We start from the raw sequence: 24,508 nt of genomic DNA on the forward strand, positions 1-24,508 counted from the left end.
AATGATCGTCTATAGGCGTTTAGAATACTTTACTTAATAAATAATTAGGTATCAAACAAATTACATTATAATTCATATTATTCAGTCGTTTGATTAAAGATCATCATTTTTTAAAAGAACACGGGGAAATTAAAAAAAAAAAAAAGTAGAAATACAATCCTAAAGTTTTTATTAATGTTCAGTCGTGTAAAATTAGCTCGATGTCATCATCAATACGATAAGTTGGTTTAGATAGATCGATTTGTTGAGATTCTATGAGCATAACATTCATCACGGCGCTGTCACTATAAATAAGTTAGGCATTACCACCTTACGTCACGATCAGAGTAGTGACAGGATATCTCGATCGTAAACTTAGGTAATATATTTTACTGTTCGATCGTTCAGTAACAATAGGAGAGGAGAGAAAATGTTTAGTTCCTGACGGAGATCAATATAGAACATTTTTCAACGAAACTATAATTTCGTTTGTAATAACATGTTGTTTGAGACATTTTGTCTTTTTAGTTGTTATAATGTCAAATATGTAAAAAAAAAAAAAAAAGCTGCAGTTAAAAAAATTACTTGATGACATACAATAATATTATGTACAGTTGTTTATATTTATAGATTTATAGATATGACTACTGTAGAAAAAGTTACAAGACCTATATTAATTACTACTATGGTTTCTATTCAAAAAAAGGTGAAAAAAAAAATAAATATCAGATAAGTTTAATCTATATTACAATATTTAAAATTCTCTGTCATCTTACCCGCAAATCGGTTCCGTTCATACTTCTAAATCTGCTAATTGTTAGCTATTAAAATATGATCTCTTCAATGAAATATTTTGTTAACTATTTATTTAAATCCTTCTTTCAACCATTTCTTATTACGAAGTTAATCTTTTTTATGTCTATTTGTATTAATCAAATAGCCTGGTTATCGTATAAATTGTCTGTAAATTTGAATATTTTATCTATATTACATTTTAAAAATAAATACACCATAAAAACTTACAAAATATGCTAAATTAAACATTTTGTTTTCAGGATAAAATAATGACGTTTAAAATTATATAGTTAAAATATGTATATCATATATACATAAATAATAATACTAATGTTATGTAACCATAAGTAAAATTTTGTAGAATTTATCTAAACGGCTTTCTTTGTTACTTTTTTTTTATCGTAAATATACATAAAAAAATCTTCATTTTTATCACGAACTAGTGTCAGTTTTATTTTTTTCTAAGTATAATATAACAATTTAAAAAGTAATGTATGGTTATATATGTACTACACGTGTAGAATAAAAATAGTTTTATTATTTATAAGATTTAGCTAGGTAATATATAGACATTTAAAAAAAATAAAACAAGATATCTTCCTTTAAAGTGCTTACATCATCTAGATATTCAGTTATTAAACTGTATCATTAAAAGCATCCTATTCATCCTAGCTACTATTTTTTTAAGTTTGTTAGAAATATAAAATTTATAAATTTTTTTATAAGCATAATAATGTATATGGGATCATTGTTAGTTATTTTTACCAACATATGAAACAATCAATTTAAGGAATTACCAATCGGTATTTTTTTATGTAATTGTCATATAATTTTTGTTTAATTATTTTTTTTTAATTAATTAATTAATTTCTACTCTAACTTTCTACTAGACGGATTTTTAGGGATATTTCTAAGAAGGACGATGTTATTTAATGGTTAAAAATGGTTTGTAAGATTGGAGCAGAATTTATTTCTATATACAGTTATTACTGAGACTGTATAGATTTTGAAGTTGGAGTAGAAAGGATAATTTGAGATATAAAAAATCCCACATGTTTAACTATACTAATATAATATCGATTGAAAAGTTTGTATTTCATTAGTATTCGATTTCTTTATAGAACTCCATAATAAGACTTCTCGAGACTATATTGGCTTTAGAAGGGTTTTATTTTGTTCAAATTTATTTTTAGACTAAATTTGAAATGCTTTCTTAGATAGGGATGATGAGATTTATGTCTAGATTTCAACAAGATCTTTTTTTTACCAACTCTTACAAATGTTAAATAATTTCAGTAATTCAATTTCTTATTAATTTATGAAGTATAATTTCTAGTTTACTATATTATAAAATTGGAATGATAGTAATGGGAGTTTTCAAACTAAAAATTGGTAAATTACATTATTTCACCTAATAGTTACATTATGTCATTGTTATACTTTTAGTGCATTTCAAACTATCGAAAAGTAATAAATGACGTTAAGTTTATTGCTTTCGATATAAAATAAGATACTCGGTATATTTTAAACAACACTTTCAAGAGTTTTTTTATAAAACATTTTATAATAAATAATGAAAATAAAAATAAAAACTTTCCAACGGTATGTTTTAACGAGAGTCAAACTTATTATTTATTGTAAAATATATATATTAAGAGATATTTTCACTTTGGATTTTCTTCACAAATAATGAGCTTTACAAAAATAAATCTTGATTCATAAAACAGTTAGCAGCTTGCTAAAACAACATTTTACCTGAAGTTTTTAAGTTGTTGAAGTAAGTTTATAACAATTATATTTGTTTAATACAATGAACTATTGTTTTTCATTTAAATTCGATTTAATATGAAAAAATAATTTATATTTAATGTATTATCTACATTCTACATATATATATATAATACACATATGTTATATAATTCTTAAAAATCATCTAAAAAGATATTATTGTTTGTTTAATTTAAATTTGTTTTTAGTATTAAAAACCTGAGTATTTGACTTTTTCTAAAGAATTTTAATGGTTTTTTAATTATCTTTGCAAGAACTTGATACGAACTTATATTTCACAATTAATTATCTTACTATGTTTTGTGAATTGTAGTATTTCTATAGGGACGTCATTATTACGGTATGTTAGACATAAGGTAATATTATGCATTTATACACAAAAAATACTTTTCACTGCTAAAAAACAATTGTGATTTCAATAAATAATGATTTGTTATGATACAATATACATATATTTCATACAATAAAATATTTCAATTCTTAAATTTTCATGATAAACATTTTACCTCCTTGATTATTAAATTATTACGTAATGTCACATAATTATAATGTTTTTTTAATTTACAATTATTAAATATACTGTTATATTTTTCCATTGAAGTCTTACTTATCTTTTAATACATACATAATATAGAAATCTTTGTTATATTATCTATTGAAATTGTTTATATGTGTATTTATAATTATAACATGGTGGTTGGGAAATTATAGTTTCTTTTATGAATATACAATGTACACTGTAATATCACTCCCTCGTATATTATGGTTAACTATAATAAAAGGTTAGCTATACTCTTAAGTATCAAATTTGTCACAATTCTTTTTTTCTTTTTTTGCTTTTTATATTATTATAGTTTGCTTTTCTGAAATGTAACTATGTATAACGACTGAGATATTTAGGAAATAGATAAATCCATTTATATCTTCTGAATATGGCAGGTAAATTCCGCAGGAATTATTATACTATTCCTTACATTTTTTTTTTCAGTACTACGAAAAAGCCATTCCGGAATCTGATTAATGAATCTTTGAAAACACAGCATCATGTGTGTCACGCGAGCATTAGTTTCTAAAGACTTTAACACTTTTCCCATAAAATATCTTAGAATTGCACTTACAAGATTAAAAGATAGAGGCAATACAAATTATACACAAAATTGACTAATTAAAATATGCATAATCGTGCATAGTAAACTTAAAAATTATTGTATAATAACAAAATTAATTTTATAGTTTTATACTGATATTAATTGTATTAAATAAGTAATTAATATTATATTTTTTGAATTACCATTAACTGTATTACTTATAAAATAATATACCATAGTATACAATTATGTATAGTTAATATTTTTCGATAATAATTAAGTGATTAAAATGAATATTTTGGATATTATTTTATATTATTCTGTTGTACAACAAATACAATTATGAAAATAGTTTTAATCTATAAAATTTAATAAAATAAAATCTTAAAGTTTATAGTATTTATACTATAATTGAATATAAATATAAATTATAATTACCCAATCCAACTATTAATTTACAATTTAAAATTTACAATTAAATATTAAAAATTTAAGTATACAACATACAAATATTTAAATTCATATTATATTTTCAAATTATGATTAAACTAAAATAAAACAAAATTTGTTGGCGGAATATAATTTTGTGTATTACTTTAAACGTTTGTAACGAACATATTTTTTCAAACTAATAATAACTATTTTATTTTCAAAATCTCGATTTGATTCGTTTTGTTTTTTTTTTTCAAAACGATTATTATGATGCAATTATAAAATAATAACGTAATATATAATTTTGAATTAAAATAAAGGTACCCCAGTTTATGTGACTTACATTAAAATATTTTTAAAAAATTAATTGTGAATTTTAAGTACGACTTTAATTTATTTATTTGTTATATAGACACATTTTTTAAATTAAAAGTACTGTAATAATACATGAATACAAGAAACTTAGAATAATTAACAATATCTACAGACGTATCATTTTTGAACACTAACAATTATTATAGATTAAGTTTATTTTCCTTTATTTATAGCTATACAAAATACGGAATATTTAATTAAAAATACAGAGTAATTAATGATTCACATACCGCGTGTAATACTACCGGTACACTTCAATACCAACAGCAATGAAAAATCGTTTTAAATAATGATAAGAATATAAATTACTTTGGTCTTTCAAAACCTTGGGTATTATTTATCAAAATTTACTCACAGAATTTCCATGAGAAACCGATTGTCACTACATTTCGTTTCACAAAACTTCAGTACAGAGTAATTCAGCAGATGTAGCTGTCCAGGAAACTAAGACGTATTGTCATCTTACATAAATAGCTCATCGTTTTTGCTTAAATCAAGCTTACACGTATTTCAATCTTGACGTAATATAACAATAACGATTTGTCACGTACTTGAATTAAAAAAACCATTTATTTCTCAGTTACTTAGAGAAAAATCCTATCGAAAAATAATGGTTTTAAAAATAACTATATTAAATGAAATTCTCTAATTTAAGTTATGATTATTTATTTATTTTTCTGATGATATACTATTATATAATACCTATAATATTAATTTATTACTAGTTAATGTGTTTTGAGATATTTTTATTTCTAATAATCAGCAAAAATGTATTTAAAATACAATTTTAATCTCGTACAAATCAACACTATTTATTTTGACACATTTTTTTTATTTATTAATAAAATGTTTATAATTTATAAACTACAAAAAACAAATAAATAAATAATATTATAACAGTAATTAATAACTGTATAATTATACTATTAGTATTGTAAATTATAAAGTACAGCGTTTATTCCAAATATTATAATTGTAAAAAAATTATTAGGTTACATTGTACTCACATACTATATAAATTATTAGGAAAATAAATAAAGTACATAAAATATGATCGATGGCTACGATAAAATGTTAAAATTAAAATCATAATTATATTTTCATTACCTACAGTTGGTGTATAAAAAAAGTATTTGAAATTTACGTTTGAAAATCATACATAATAATACTATATCATACAAATTAACTTATTACACATAAAGCTTTTAATTTTTTTAATTCTTTAATTTTCATTGAATTTTATAAATCATTAAATTAAGTAACGATTTGATATTTTATAAATGAATATATAAGAAAAAAATAGTGTGGACAATGCATGCATTACATTTAAAAAATCAATTTAAATAAATTATTTGTGCTTCGATTCTACTCAATAAACGTCTTGACCGCATTAACATTTCAACAAACGATATAGATTTTGCGAGATGTTAAGATTGAATATTATAAAACAAAATATTTATTTTGGTATTTAAACATTCGGGTACTTATAATTAATATACAATTTTTTTTTTAAATAAGCGTATAAATATTAAGTTATAAAATAACGAAAGCAAAAAGTAATTTAAATATAAGTCAAATGTTTATGTTTAAATAATATTTAAACAATTATAGTAAGTATTGTATTAAGCCTTTCACTGTTCATTATAGCCATAATATTGTCTAAAAACATTATCTACAATATTATTATTATATATTAGTTCAGCATTATACATAATAAATATTGTTTAATAGGTAGTAAATTTTAGTTATACGTGAATACGACAAAAATATTTTTATTTTCATATTATAATAGACGCTATTTTAAAGAGTTTATCTAATTTTGTTTAAAATAATAATTGTAAATATTTACCAAACACTCCATCTCTGCTATTTTCTCGTTTAAAATCCAAAGACAAAATTATATTTACTATATTTTTAAGTTCAATAACTAGGCAAAATTAATCCCACTTGGCACCTACTACATTGTTATATTGTTGATTTTAAGTTTGTGATAAGAACATGTTAGTATGTAACCTAACACCGCTTTGTTCGTTTATGAGTGGTTTATTTCATTGTTCACAGAAACACTGACTAGGTAGCTATCACTATTATATTAGTTTACAAAATAATCAAAATCTTAATCATGTTTCAAGTAAAAATAATACTTTAATTAACATTTTGCAAAAATAAAAGTGAAATAATACAAAAAGTTAAAATTACAAATTTCTAATTATTTTATTTCTTATTATCTGATTCAAGTACATATTATAATAGATGTCATGTGTACTTCTTTATTTAGAAAGCACGGTAATAAACCTGTATCTTGAATTCAATAATTTAATGATAAATCATTGCATATAAAAAATGATTCTGAGCAAAGATGGTCTGTTCAAAAATATTTTATTATAAATGTATACCATTGTTAGTAATTTATTTTTCTATTACTAATGCAGTATTGTATTAAACTATTTCTTAACAACAACATATCATATACATTATAACATAAAACATAAATATTTTCAAATATTTCAAAACAACTATCAATTATTAATTTTGAACATAATAATTCGATTGCATTGGTTAACACTTATGAATTTGTAACTACCATGATAAAAATTCAGATATTACTACCATATTGTTTTAAAAATATTGAAAGGTAAAATTATTGTTTAATATAATTGTATTCGTTATAAACCATTAGTAATATGCAATAAATATTATTGATATTCTACAATTATAAACCTATAGTTGATTTTTGATAAAATAAAATTTAAATATCAATTAATTAATTTAATGCCAAATATTTGTTTCTTATAAATTTAATATAAAATAAGTTTTATAACTTAAATAAGTACTTTTAAAACCCTCAGTATTTGTTTAATTTTTTTATTATTATTTATTATTATGTTCATGTATACACAATAAAAAATTAAGATAAAATTTTAAAGTGTTATAATATCGGGAATGGTATCTAACTGTAATAATATTATAATTAACCGTTCCTTTGAAATTGTTTAAAAATAGTTCGATACTGTTATTTACATAATAAATAGCATAATAAATTGGTGTGAGAATTTAATACATACACAAAATATATAATTAATTTGTTACCTGAATTTGTTGAATTATTTCATTGAAACCGTAAATTAATTTAATGCGTAACGCTAGAGTATTAGAGTTTGAGAGTGTTTTATGTTCCGTGAAAAGCTTATTCTGGGTATTCTGTCCATATAATTTAAATTTTTATTTGTACAAAAACATCATTATTGAGTAGGTATATGATTGAATTGCATTAAGGTAATATGATACACGAAAGCTTTAATTTCACATTATCATAATGAAAATTTAAAATTCAAATAAATAACAACCATTGGTCGTATTTTTTTATCGTAACATTTCTAAATCATATTATATTGAAATTAAACGTGTACAACAAAATCCGATAATTTAATTAGATATGGTTCTCGGTAACACCTTTGTACTACATATATTAATTTTATACTTTTCCAGAATCTTCCTACTTTTATTACAATAAAATTAGCAACCGATTTGTTTAATCCCTCAAAAAAAAGTTTAACTTATGAAAGTATATTAAAAAACCTATATAACCCCGTTTAATATTTATAGATAATATATATTCAAAAAATCAAGAACATTGAAACATATAGCCGTATTATATTATAATCCCGAAAACGAAAAATCGAAATGTCTTTAATAGTTTTAGCACTTTACTACCTATTCTCGATTTTATTACATTTTAAAAACTGTCTATGTGGACATTTTTTTTTGCAATATTAAACACGTTAGGGTTTATCACTGAAACCACTCTCTCCTCATATTATATAATTGTTTTTTTTTTTATTATATACTAATTACTTTTTTCTTATATATTTTTTTATTGTATCGATGCATATTGAATGCAATTGATTGTAAATTGTAATAATTATATTAGTAAATAAAAATAAAAATAATTAAAATGTTATTGTGTATTAAGCGCACATCACTTCAATGATATTTTTATAGTTTTTATAAATTCAAGTTTATTTTAAAACAATGTACCTAAACTAATTTAATCAAAATATTTAACTAAATACAAATGTTTAACTTATTAAAGTTAAAATTATACACAAAATATTCTATTTTTATCATTAGTCATTCTATTTTTATATTTATTTCGCTCGTACATGTCAGACTTGACTAAGTTCTTAAATTAACTTTGTATGCAACTGACAGTGAGCTATAATTTTTGAAATAAATAATGATATTAATTTGATATACATTTTTACGTATTAACAAAATATTTTGTAAAGTTTTTACACGTCAAAAACATTAGTAATTAGTACGAAAAACATTTAAACAATGTATATATGCATCCATGCATCAAAACAGGAAGACTTGTAAACTATATACTGACGTAATTTTTTATCACTACTATAAATCTGGATTGTATAGAATCGTCTATACGAATAGAAACAATTTTGGAAAAGTTAAAATTTTAACTAGTATACTATATTATATAAATTAGTGTCATCAACTCATCAATATACGTAAAACATATTATATTACTAAATATATTATCACTTATCAGTACAAAATTTTATCTTATCGAAATACTTCTTTTTTACCAATTTATACACAAAAATGATTAAAAACATGTGCTATTTCTTGCTAATAAAAAATTAATTTAACAAAAACTCAAGAGTATAGCTATTATATAGCTATAGCATGGTGAAATTTCATGCTCTAGCGCCTGTATTGTTTATTTTGTATAAAAATATTTCCATTGACTTTTATGCACACAAAGGGAGCGATTTATTTCTTATAGGTGGGAAGTTCCCTTTATTCCTGTGTCAAACCGCACCACAACCGGATAGATTCAGGATGCATGCACATTTATTTCACCCATTTTCTGTAAGCCGGAGTTTTGTTGGCCCGTAAAAGCAGATCCGTTACCGGTCAAAAATATACACACGCTTTGTTTTACCCACATATTTTCCATCTCACAGCCTCAGGGGTATAATATTATACAGACTATATATATACATGTCTAATAGTGTATATCTACGGGTTCTTGTTTTTATTATTACTCGAAATCGTTATCTCCCCCCTCGAATTCTTCTCGTCGTCGAATGTGGTAAAAGTTCTTTCCGGTCAGGAGAAATTGAGGAAAAACCACCAATTAAAAATGCATCAATTCTTCTGCACATAAAACATACGTTTTCCTAAATATCCGGTTCTCGTTAATTTTAAAATGAAATAGAAGAACAAAAAAAATGAAATCTAAACGAGAAAAAATATTAGTGTTTCACAGTTTACTTTACAAAATATATAACAACTACAAACTAATTTCAATTCGTATGATATTATAGAAATAATATGAGTAGGTATTAATAGTTCTCAATAGAATTTAATTAATTTTGTTATTTATAAAATTCTATTGAAAGCGTTATTAATAGTAACATTAAATAATATAATTTTATTAATGTCAAAGTGAGGAAAAAATACTATATGTTTATTTCTCAAATTAATAACAAAATAACTTGTGTCTTGACATATTTTCAGTCTTGCTCTAGTTAAATTATTATTTGTTAATTAAAAACTGTGTTTACCTATACAATACTGGTTGTAATGTAATTTGAACGCATTTATATTTCAAAATGAATAATGAATAGTATTTAAAATTATTTACAGACTATTAAATTTAAATATACACCTACGTCCACATCCGAAAGGATTTAAACTGCAGTATTTCACTGATCATTTAAAACCACACTTAATGAGTAATGGCATTTCTTCAAAATTATTCACTATTTGACACTATTGATAGTTTTTATTTTTAAAATAAAACAGAAGTACTAATTAAATTTGAACATCAATCGATAGACAAACCTAATTAAAACTTCTAAAGCAGTGTAGCACATTTCATTTTTTAATGCAACAACTTATCATTGTTTTAAAATTTAATATTACATACCTTACGGTAATATAAATGAAGAGATACGAGTGGTTGATATCCGGTGTATGCAACTTTTCCCGTGTTTTGTAGTTATTGTATTTCACACTTGTCTGAAAATAGTAAAACAATTATTCTGAACATGATTTCTATAAAATATCTAATATTAAATTTCTACATAAAATATACAACTTTTGTTCGTATGAAACTTTTGGAAAATTCCTTGTTTCCTTCAACCAGAAAAGACGATAATATACTAAATTAAAATAAAGTTATTGTATCGTTATTATCAACGTATTCCTATTACAATATTAAAATATCTAAAATTATTTCCAACCTTTATTTTTAATCAAAAATTAAACTAAATATTAATCTCTCAGAGCCCAATAAGTATAATATAATTCATAAAATAAACATTTCATAAAGTAATTCTTCTAGATGAAAATAAAGAAAATGTTTTGAATACAAACTACAATATTCTTATGCCACCGTTCAAGATCAATAAATAAAGGTTTGACAAAAAATAAAAATAAATGATTTGAATAATTTTAGTAATATATCAATAGTAGCAATAAATTACAACAATCTTGGTTTGCTTCAGCGAATTATTGCTTAATAATGCCTTTGAGATTTAATCAAACTTCTGATATATTTCATAATATTTGATGTTCAATAAAAACAATACATTTTTTATATTTATGAAATTTTGTTTTTGAATAATATTCAAATTTAAAATATTATATTGTCAACATTCTGGGCATATTTTGTATTTTGGTCATATTTTTTATCATGCATAATTGTTTTAAATCATTTATTTATTTAGTTTGAAACAATGTTTTAACTCATCATATTATTTATATTGGAATTTATGATTCTTTGAAAAAAAAATATACCTATTAGGTACTAAAAAATTAATAAAAACAAATAGATTTACCAGGTAAAGCATTAATTATACTAATTGATTTTAAAAATTTTAAATATTTTAGTATTTTTAATAGCTTAATATAATAATATAATATCAATGAATACAAGTACATTCAGTTTATCTATTATATTTATGTTAAAATGAAAACGTTCGTACTTCTATCTATATGCTTGAACAATGTTATAAATATAATATGCATAGATTTTTAAAACAACATTTTCTTTTGATAGTTGTTTTTCATAGTACTGCAAAACTTTTGTTTAAAAAATTTCACCCTTACGGCCTTACCTTTAAAATATTTTCTTGTCCCAGCGTTACCTCTTTTGCCATTACAAAGGTTCTTAAAGTTTTTCTGAACAGACTGCTGTTTGCTAGAAACTTCAGTCAATATCTGACAAGCGTTGTTAACCAAATTCTGCATTATTTATGTAGGGGTTTTTATAGAAACTGCTCAAACAATAACAATAAGTACATATATCAATCAACGAACAAATTGAGGCAGTTAAAAATTTCTTTTGTTTTTTTTTTTTTTTTGGATATGAAATTTAACAAGAAAATATATTTTTAAAAAAATGGAATTGCATAATATTATTTACTACATTTTTATGTATACATATATTTTTTAATAAGTGTTCCAAGTACATTTTTTAATCGTAAAAAGGTATATTATGTTAAATTATTGTAATTAAAAAAATGTTAAGCAATAATTAATAAGTAATTAAAGTAATTTTTAATTCACATCAAATTACTGTATAAAATATAACTTAAGTATACCTAATATTTTATAATTTTTATTTTAATCCAATGCACTTTAAAACAAAATAATACATGTTTGAATAAGAAATCTATCGAATAGTAAAAAAATTAATTTCGTTTGTTCTACATATCTATAATTTAATATTTGGTGTGCTTAAACGTTAGAATAAAAAACCAATTACAATTGTCCATGAATGATATGTCACATATAATTTAATATATAATATGTACAAATCGATATTATTGCTTATATAGGTATGTATGCGTATTTATTGCGTTAATAAAATGAAGATTGTATATTGTAGATCGTAAAACTACTAAATCGGTAGTGTTTTGTTCTTCTTATTATTATTTTACACACTTTTTATGTACAATATTTCGAAGATTATGTTGCTATTTTCTTTGCTCATATTTCCACTTACCAATATTTATGTACAAAAAATAACACTACTTTATTGGTCTGTCGTAAAAGTCAAAACGTAGTTTTAAAAGCTCGTAACCTGGAAAGCCTCCCGTCCTCATCATGTACACGCATTTAATACTATCGCAGTATCGCTAAATATCAGTTGGTACAACCTGTAAAACTGCACTCTGAATACACTACTCAAGTTTGATAAATCTGTGGTTAAAAGCTTTCCAATATTCACCCATCATGCAGCGTGTACTCAGAAGTATATTATTTCAATGTATTTATTGTTTCAGAAATTGAATATTAGGTATTTAATAGAATTTGCAAACATACACAATTTTTGATCGGAAACTTATCGTTATTTAGAAACTTTATACTTCATCAAATATATGGACATTATACTCTAATAATATATAAAAATAAAAAACTGATTGATTTTATTTTTTTGCATGAATTAAAATATTAACATTTTTAGTTATTTTTGATTAATTAATAAAAAAACAAATTATAAAAACCAAATAAACAAATATAAACATAAAAGTGAACTAAGTTCCTTATTATAATAAATATATATTAAAATATACTATATAACTATGTAATAGTTTAAACTTTTAAAACATTAAATATAATATACTTCATAGATTTCCTAAAATTTAGCTACATTATGTATTATTAAATTTCAATAAATTATTAAGATTAGCTGTACAAAAATTATATAATATACTTTAACGATCATAAATATGCTATAATATATAATGATACATTATATTATAAATATTAATAAAGAACACTTATTATTTTCGTGTGAGTAAAATTATTATTAAGCGATTATCGTTATTAATGTCAGTGTATTATATAATTCTTTATGCCTCCATGGTATGATAATTTAATTCACAATTATACAAAAATAACTGTATTAAAAATAAAAATAATAATGCTATAGTTTAATTTTGGTTTTTGAATGTAGTACCTACAAAAAGCAACCTAATATTTATATTTTACATACCATATTAATATTGAACTGTAGGTAAGTAAGTAGGTTCTCTAAATATTAAAAAATAAATTAAAGAAATAAATTTTATTACCTAATAATTTATTTCTCATACGATGTGCGTATTATATTTATTAATATAAGATAATATTTTAGTGTAATCACTTATCTCTTTAATGTATAAATATTCACCACCAATTAATTTTAAAACATAAATACATTATATTCTGCATTAAATTAATAATTATATCTAGTATAGATATAATTTTCTATTGTTTATTTTTAAAATCGAATTTTTGTAAATTTTAAGAAAATATTCAATTGAAATATTTATTACTATCAATATCGTTCAAAATGTTCAAATTAAATTCAATCAATAGAGATTGAACATCAAATAGTAGAGTTACACAAAACAGCATATTAACTAGTACACCCAGAATTGAATGATCGATTGTAAATTAAAATTAATAAACAAAAGAATTTCTTGTTTTGTTGTTAAATAAACGTTTGTAGTGCATTTGTTACGTCGACAAAAATATTTTAACATGAATTATCTCAACAATCTAAAAATAATTAATTTTTATAACTACCCGAGATACAATAAGCAGTAATAATAAGAATATTTAAAAATTTTGAGTACGTACGTTTATTGCTTTAACACGTTGGCCGCCACGGGTTTTTTTCAGTATTTTGTCATGTTACTCATAACTGCCATGAGATTCTGACTGGAATCTCAAAAAAAAATATTATCAAAAACTGATACTTCATCTCATTATGGGATATTACTGAAATCGATTTTTAATGAGATCTCGAGTACTTACCACGATTTAAGAAATATATATTTATACATAAATTTTAAGGTAGGTATATCTTAAATCGTGGTATCTACCTATGATCTCAATAATCAGTATTTTTTGATTTTCATCGGACTTGAAAAGTACAGTGTTGCCACTTTTAGTAGGTATAACGTATGACAAGCTTGCAAATATCATTATTAGTTTTTTTTTTTTTTTTTTATCAATATTTATTTAAATCGTCAAAACCGTATCTAAAATCCTATCGAAAAACATCTTGGTGGTGAGGACAAAGTTTGGTGAAATAGTGAGATCAAATTTTTGGATCTAATGGCGGTCGACCTGTTAAATAAAATAAATGTAAGTAAATCAAATAATAATATGTATTTTTGTTTTTATTTTTTTTTAGTTATGTATAGTTTATATAGTTATGAAAATGAATTAATAAAATATTAACACATTACCATTGTATAATCTTTAACATAATATTGTATTTATCGATACTTGATATATTTAGTTTTTAGTAACTTAACAATGTTAGCAGAATCAAACATCCAAAATAGATGCAACATAAAAATTATATTTTGATTTCTGATAATAAGTTGGGGCCTTCTTTTAATTCTCTTGTAACTGTTCATTTATTTCCTATAATAATTAATATTAAATTTTAGTATTTTGTAATTTGTTATTTTTAATTTATAATATTATCATTATCTTTTGAATAAATTCTTTAACCGTAAGGTATCGAAAGTAATCTAACGTTTACCATAAATTATGATAATATAATTAAATCATTTTATTTTTAGTAGCAACCCAGAAAAATAACAAATATATATGATATTATAATTAATTTTATTATAATAATCTATGTTACTCCTGGGCACCAAACTCTTAAATACGGCTCAGATAATATTAAAAGTACAAACAAGATTTATAACTGCAATGACGCTTGTTAACTGCAATTTAAACAATTAATATCTTTACAGCTCTAAAAATAAAAAATAAATTAAATTAAAAATTAACTCACAAAGTTATACAAATATTTAATAATGAATTTGCGAATAAAAATATCATAAAAAATAAAACTGATATCAAGAGCATTTCTTCTCTAATATTCAAATTCTAAGTTCCACTAAAATATTTCTATTATAAAGAATTTGTATACAAAACGTTTTACATTTACCGTAATAATATAACCAAGTTTGCGTTGTTTGTAAAAATACACCAACTACACTTAAAAAGAATTTTATATGATGATTTTCAAAATAGTTTAAAATAAAAATATATAATTATTACAAAATATCTACAGTATCTACATAACTTTTGAAATATTAACATCAAAGAAAATAGCAACTATGATAAAATAGATAGGTACCTACTATAATATTATAATAGACTATATACATTATACATAATATAATATTTAGTAATCAAAATCTAAATAGTTATTGTTGTTAAATGACATTAAACAATATAATATTATAATTTAGGTTTATAGTGTATACAAAAAATTAATATATATGTATAAGTCTTTTTTATATCTATTTTTATTCAAAGATTTTAACTTCAAAACCCGTTATTTAAATGTTATTATTAATTATTTTATAGTTTACGTTAACCTGTCGCGCAGTATAAATAATCTCCCAGTGTATTTATAAATATGTGTTTTTCCTTTATTACCTATACTCTATAGTATGGATCAGAATAGATTAAATCTATTCTGTGGTATGAATTCCTAATTCCGACTAGCTTATCAAAATCAAAACATAATTCAATAATGACATTTACATTTTACTTCATCGAAAACCATTTTAGTTTGTCCGGTACTCCGATACATTCGACGTGACGAGAACAAATTTATTTGTTTGGAGAATTTTTACCCCGCGCGACTGAAAAGTAATTTCTTATTTAAAATTTTTTCAATTTCATTTTCTCATTTTTATTCATAAAACTTAAGGTATATATTTAGTTTATACTATATAATTATTTGTGTATATTATAAATTAATAATAAGTATTGTCAGTTACAAATACCAACTAAAAGTATTATTTTAAGTATATTTCATATTATGGAAAATTTTTACCCCGCGCTTCTAAAAGTAAAAAAAAATTACACAACCAAGGATACTGTTAGATAATCGTAAGTGTACACCAATACAAACAATTAACACCATAATAATAAATACCATTTTTTATTTAAACACTACAGTTATAGTTATTTTAATATTCACATAATTTTCATATTTTCTGAAATACAATAAATCGTATAAATACTTTTAACTTAACAAATCTGAATGCAGTTATTTGATTTCTTATTTACGACAAATCATAAACATAATAATTATCCACAGATATTAGTTCCAATTTGTTTAAAATAATTTAAAACCCACAAACATAATATTGTTTGAAATGCAATCTGTCGCACTTTCATAAAAAATTTAATTCATGACGGTTTTAAAAATATAATTTAGTTGTTTTTTACTGTGTATGTGTACGTATTTATTTTTAACGGGTTGCACACGTTCGTATAATATAGTATACAATATTCATATTGATAATCGAAAATATTCCTTTATAATAATATAACGTATGGTATTGAATTATTGTTGTCGTTATCCATTTGTGCTATATATCATCATAGGGGAATAAACATAAATTAAAATATTGTATATTCTAGGCGCACGGCAGCTAGTGTACGGGCACGATTGATAGGGAAAGAATGTTATCGGAAAAATCAAAACTTGTTACCAAATTATTATAATTTATTTCTCGGTAGGCATGGATGAATTGATTAAAATCGTGATTCCAAATTAAAACTGACATGCAAGTCTATATTTTAGTAATAATAATACAATATTATTTTAATGTCCGTTACATTTTCAACGGCCATTGTCGGTTTATGTATTCACGTATCCGTATTATACGTTTTTTATGATAAATTCCAATATCAATAGGGACCGTCGAGGAATAAATTATACCCGATTTTCATTTGGGTATATAATAGGGTAATTTTATTGACCGGAATCGAAATTGAATTTGCACCTAACACCTATAATATATCTCTGCCCACCACGTCCCATTCGATCCGTCCCTGTCAGCATAATAAGTACCAATACCACTGAGCGCATAACCCGTACCTATACATAGGATATTCGATTTATATCCACCTCCGATGTTTCAGTGGAGAAGAAACGTCGGGAAAAAATGATTATGTGAATATTATATAATATGGAAACGTAAGTATTATAATATATACTATTATATAGGTAGGTACCTACACATATACCATAGCGGGTGTGTATATACGTTACGCGCCTTAAAGACTATATTATATATATTATGTATGGTGTCTGTAGTAATACATACATAGTTAATGACACGGTGCATAAAAGGTTGAAATTATTGTTGAATAATTTTATTCGCTGATAAAAGAAATGTACGAATTCGTCCAATGAAAACCGTACAAAATAAAACACCGAGTAATGTTTATGTATCAAACTACGTATTTATATTTCTATTCTGCTTTATAAAAGCCAGATGTTATTTTTTATGTTTATGTTGTTCCAATATTCGGTTGCCACGTGCTAGGAAATCGGGTGAAGGCTATACCGTATATTCCACACGATTATAACACTGTATGATTTACAGGTCTATATAGCAGTGGCGGAATAATGTGTTACACATTATGCACAAATGGACAATTTTTAGTCTTTTACCGTATACAGCGGTTTAGGGTCAAGGTTTCGGATTGATGTGTACATGTCATAACGACCTGATGACTGCGTTCCGTTTTTATCACTTTTGTTTTTCGCGAGGAGTTTAAATTAGTTTTTCAGAAAATTGGACTGATTAAATTATTAAAACAGCAATATTGTGGAAGATAAAACACGGTTCAGGGGGTAGTATAAATAAACGGCATAAAGCCAGCAATTTTTGTTATATGAGTAGAAAGTTAATGTTACTTACAACACAGTTTCGTATTTTGACTCGGTTGTGAGTTTTAATAACAGTTTCATTATCTTGAAATGATTTCTAAATACATAGTTTTTTTTTTTAATTTTCTTTTCTTCTTTTGGCACTAGTTAAATAAATAGCGTTCGAAATTTAATTATTATTTCAGTTATTTGAAAAATCTGTGTCCACTATTAAACAATATTACAAAGTTTTCATTATTCTATGTTGTTACAAATTTAAAGGGAATAATTAAATGACATTAAGACATTTTAAATGTTAAAACAAAACTTTGTATCGCATGATATATTCGTTTTATTTTTTTTTCCATTTGTCAATTGCAACTATAAAATATCTATTATGACTACTCAAGTAAATTAAATTCATTAATAAATATGTTGTATTTTCTACATAACGTAATTAATAAAGTAACGAATAAAACAGTTAGGTTATATTACAAAATAAAATTATGAAACATTCTAATTGATATATTTGACGATAAGCTTGCTTTTGTTAAACGAATAATTTTATAAGTTAAATAAATAAATTGTTTTATGAACCAGCATCATAACAATAGTAATCATTAACAGATTTTCTCTGAGCCGATCAATTTTTATTTAGGGATTTTAACAAATGACCCCTCAAAAAAAAAATGATATTAACTTAATTCATTATAACTTCATTTGTTCGGTGACATATTTTAATAAACTCTAATCAAAATAATCGTGTAATAAATACATTATGTATTTATTATATATTAGACATACATTTAAAACAACTAAGCAAATCAAACAGTTTATTTGATTCTGGTTTAAAAACTAAATCAAATATAACTCATTGTATGTTTGCATTAATTTAATTTTTAAAACTATTTATTAAATGATAATTTGTATGTAAAATATACTTACAATACCACAAAAATAACTAAAAACAATTAAATAAACTAAAATAAAGAAACAACATTTAATTTTTTTGTATATTGTTATTTTATTCTTAAACTCTACATTTTTTATATAAAATTAATTTTACCACAAAAATAAAATATTACCCCAACCTCTCTTATCCACTATTTAGGACTCGACACACCTGACACTGACAATTTTTCAGTTTAAAATAACGAAAATATATTCAACGTGAACTTTACCTGTACATAATAATTATATTTAAAAACGTTTAAGTTGATAAATGCTCGTTCATAATATCGTTCAATTTACAAAGAAAATAAATGGCTGTTTAGATACACTAATAAAAACTGTAATGACATTACTTATAAAATTATAATATTTTGCACGTTTTTCTTTTAATAAATGCATTTTAAAGTTAGAATTTTTTTTTATGTAGGTATTATTGGAAATAGTCCAGTAGATACACAACAAGAAAAATATTATACAATAATTATTAACGATGCTTACGAAATTTTAACTACGTATGTACAAAATGAAAATGGGCGTGAGGAAATTATTATCGAATTTCATATCAAAACTTCAATAACTGTCAAGTTCTTCCAAGACTCTAAATAATTGTGATAGGGTAGGTAGTAATAATATCTTTACCAAATTATTATTACATTTAACTAGCCTTTCAACATAAAGATAATGCTTACATCTCTCTTTTTGATACCCTAATTTTAAATTGAGCACATTTTTAGATTCATGCCTATGTTTTTATACTATCTTTTTAATAATAACTATGATAATAAAAGCTATAAAATAAAAATTTGGTGTTGGAATCATTAAAACGTTTTACAAACAACCTATTTAAAAAAAAATAGTTTTTGTAATGATTAGGGAATTATATTATGACATACTTTTTAGATATATAATAGAAATAATTTAAAATAAATTAATTTATACTTTTATACTTTGTTTTAACAATGACGTAAATTATATAAAGTTAATTTTAAATTTAAATATTGATTTTATTATATTTATCAAAACGGTTCTAATAGAAAATTAGTATTTAATATTGTATTTTCATACAATATTCTTAAAAATAATGTTTGCATAATATTACTGTTTTCTTAATAATTCATCTCTAATATTTCAAACTTAACATAAAAAAGGTTGATTCTAATAGTTTAAACGTATACCTACAGTGTAGTGTATATAATAAAAAGAAGTTATAAGAAGTAAACTATAATTCAATATATGTATTATATAATATAATAATAGGTGTAACTAATAAATTTACAATTTCTAAAATAAAAAAAACATTTAATTATTGTTATGTCTCACCTTATTTTTTTGTGTTTTAAATAAATTAAATTGATTTTAACTTATCTTAATATGATTTAAATAATAAATTTGTAAGTTGAAGTATTAGGAATAAAATTCAAGAATTTAATCACCTTTCTTACAACTTTGAAACATGATATTATTACCTATATAAAAAACCATTTTGAGACCTTTTCCATACTAAGACGTATATTTCAACAAACATTGTGATAATAAAAATATCCTTTTTAAAGCTTATTGTAGTTTTTTTTTTTTTTTTGTAACAAACACGTTTCATTTAATTTTAAAAGCATTGGCGCCATACAGTGTCCTATCTGTCCTTTTACAACAGACATTGGTTGAATTTTGTTGTAGGTTTTTTTGTGGTTTTGTTGTTTTTACTACAGAAAGTGTTATTTATTCACCATTCATCAAGCATCTTTTAATTTCCGTTTTAAAATAATCCATTGTTTTTCATTTACAGTTTTTTTTTTCATGAGAATTATTACATTTAAAATACGATTCGTGGACATATAAATATTTTTCTTAACAATAAAAATAATATTAAAAAAAAAAAAAATGTAAATCAATGAATATTAAAAAATCTAATTTCAAATAAAAATTTTCAAAAAAAAAGTCAATTTTAAATAACAAAAATCATTATGTGTTTATTTGTTTATATTAATTTTCGAATATTTTTCAAAATATTATAAGATAGTAAAAAAAATGCAATATTTTAATTTAAATTTATAAATCATTTTTAAAATAATTATCATAGTATTTCATATTTTTTTTGTATTTTGTACAGTAATATGTTATTTCCATAAGAAAATATTGATAAACTATTAAATATATTATAGGTAGATAGGTACTAATGAAATTTCGCTCATGGAAATTTTAAACAATTGATAAAAATATAAGTAGGTACATTCAAATTTTGAAAAATTATATTTTATATTTAAATGTATTAATACTTAGTAAGTTAGTTTGTCATCAATATTTTTAAATACCAACATCTGTTGAATTCACTTGAATTTTCTTCTATAATTTTATTGTAAGGCATAAGACCAAATACACAATTTTAACAAAATAAGCGTTATAAAAATATATAAAAATAAATTTAACAAAAAAAAAAAAAAAAATATACAAACTAATTTTTATAAAACGCACACACAACTGGCACGACACCAATTATATCGACTAGTAAAGGATCAATAAATGAACCAAAGACCTAAACCAGGCGACCAGTCTGAGTTAATTTATTAATGGCATATAGTGGTGAACGCGGTAGAGGAATGGTAGTCGGGTGGTTTGTAGAAAGGGCGGGGGAGGTAATGTCACCAATGGGAGCGCCGGGTATCGTTAAAGAAAGGGTCCGAAAAATATGTTACACATTTGACATGGAAAAAAAAGCATTAGTAAAAATGTTAAGTTGAGCGTAAACTGGAGTAAAATCTCGTGTATTTATAATTATAATATTTTTTCACCCGTCTGCTCAATCGAAAAATCTGATGCAATTTATTTCTGCAAATGTTTTGAGGAGAGGGACGTGGTGATAAAAAATTGCATGGCTGTCAGAAAAGCGACTATGATGCAATGGTGAATAGGCTCGCGTAAGTAGAAGTGGAAACACGCGGGGACATTTCTCCGACAGACAGACTGTTACTTGAACAATTGCCAACACCCTATTGCCCTCACTAAATAATGGAGGTGGGGATTTTTTGGCTCAGGGAGCTCGCCAATCTCTTCCTGTTCGTGATGTATGTTTTTGTCGTTCACACACCCCCGGAAAGCGGTATTATTGTACAAACGTATCTCTCTAATATGCGTATATGTAATATGTAGAGACATAATATATTATACATTTTTTTTATCGCATATCATAGTTAACGGCCGTACTCAAATGCTCGTTAAGAACAACTAGAGATAACATAATATACGATGCATAAAAAGCCAAAAATACAAAAATTATAAATTTTTCAAAACACCCGAAACATAACTCGCATAATATGGAATTGTGCAGCGCATTAGTTTGATGAAAAATATTCTTTGCTCCTACTTTTATCGTTTATATTTTGTGTCTTTTAAAAACCTCTCGTATAATGACATCGTATTCGTATAATATATTACATTTTAAGGTACCTACACAAACAAATACACATGTTTGTTGTATGAAAGATTGAAAAAATAAGAGTAATAATAGAAAAAATCTAAAATTCGGGATCTGTAGCTTACAATTTAATACTTATACTTATGTGTAGTATATTTTACTCATATCATATCAATACATATCAAATTATTACATAATTTACTATGTTAAATAAATATATATATATATATGTAATACAATTATTATCACCTCGGATGTTATTATGATGATGAAGTAATTCGAAAATGACTATTTAGAAATTAAATGTACTATATAAATTATAATTTTAATTAATTTGGATACTAAGCTAATGCGCAATATGGGAAATTCTTACGTAATATAAATATATCACTTATCCTTTATCAAATTTATAAGTCCGTATTATATATCCCTCAAATATAATTAAATCAATAATTGTAAAAACAAAGAACAAACAATAAAGTCGTTCAATTTTTATTTTTCTTAACATATAAATTACTTGATAGTATGTATGATTTTTCTATGAGTTTTAACAACAAATTTTTTTTTTGTGACCATTACTTTAGTTCTATTACTCTATTTCTTAACAAAAATAATAATCCATGTATATTCGTTAATTATGTTTGTATTGTATATTTTCTATTCATATTCATTATACATGTATGATAAAAAGTTTTTAAAAAATCAATTTTATTTAAATATTACTAATTCTTTCTCAATGCCACGAAGGTAATATAATAATTAATAGATTACGTGAAATGTATAGTTTGTATAGTGTCAAACTAAGAATTTATTTATAAAAATAAAAACGAATGAATGAATATGACAGTTTTTCTTGTTTATATTATATACAATTTGTAAAATTTAATTATAACTATATTATTATAGTCTTAAAATAAATACAAATTTTAAAACATATACCTATAGTATAGTTTATCTTAAATTAAGTTAATATAACAAATTAATTAAATTAATCATAAATTATTAGACATAAAGAATAAATTTTAAAACTTAGTATTATTTGTTTAATACAATTTAAATCAAACAAATTACTATTCTATTTTATTAAAATATAATTTCTTCATTATTTCAAAATCATTGTACACTTAAAAATGCATCCAACCTTGAACATAGGTACATACACAACACACGATTAACAATAAAAAAAAATAATTGTTATTTTTAACGCATTCACCCTATATTAAAATAAAAGATACTATACTCGTAATCTAAAAAAAAAAAAAATGTATACAGCTCAAGGTAATTTTGATGCAAAAAAAATGTAGTCATGACCTACTCAAGTTTACCTACATAGTATACCAGGTAGTCCGTTTCTTTTTTTTTTAATTTAGTTAAAATGAATTTTTCAGGTGACATTGATTTCTTTTATATTTGCTATATATTCTAGTTTTTAAACTTACCCTAATTTAGATATACTGTAAAATAAACAACACAATACATAATATATATATATATATTTTGTACATTGTGGCCATTTTCAAAATTAATAAAAAAAAGATCGTTGTCTGTATATGAGCAGTACAATCGCTAATTTATGAGTTGGATTAGTATGTGGCAAAAAATACTTGATAAAATCTTTTAATTCGCAATTGAATTGAATTCTTTTTTTATGCCTATATAATATTATGTAGGTCCATGGGCATAATCACATTTTATACAAACAACTAAAAATATAATGTAGTTCGTGTATAATAGAGGTTGAGTATGTAATGTTTAGAGTCTGTTCCATTTTTCTATGCGCATATTATAATAGGGCTTATGTTTTTATTTTTTTCGACTGAGATTACGCCTATATTCACTGTATACCTCCCGGAGTCGTTTAAATGGGTTTATGTGTGGGGTGAAAATAAATGCACTGCACAACTATATAATATGACAGTCATTAAACGAAAGAAAACACGAAGCGTAGAAGAAAAAAAGATTATTCGGCCA

General features: G+C 23.2%; 1 protein-coding gene and 1 long non-coding RNA gene across 6 annotated transcripts in view; one reads left to right on the forward strand and one right to left on the reverse strand.

Annotated features, from left to right (window-relative positions):
- LOC114121090 (small conductance calcium-activated potassium channel protein) overlaps positions 1–24,508 on the forward strand; it is a 235,440-nt gene that overhangs the window by 180,889 nt on the left and 30,043 nt on the right. The gene's annotated exons all lie outside the window — the stretch shown is intronic.
- Positions 515–14,200, reverse strand: LOC126551179 (uncharacterized). Its single transcript, XR_007605059.1, has 4 exons — positions 14,115–14,200; positions 11,603–11,761; positions 10,411–10,502; positions 515–940 (listed from the first exon to the last, which is right to left on the reverse strand). It is a non-coding gene; the product is annotated as an uncharacterized LOC126551179 (long non-coding RNA).

This window comes from Aphis gossypii, chromosome 3 (genome assembly GCF_020184175.1).
Source record: "Aphis gossypii isolate Hap1 chromosome 3, ASM2018417v2, whole genome shotgun sequence".
Lineage (NCBI taxonomy): Eukaryota > Metazoa > Arthropoda > Insecta > Hemiptera > Aphididae > Aphis > Aphis gossypii.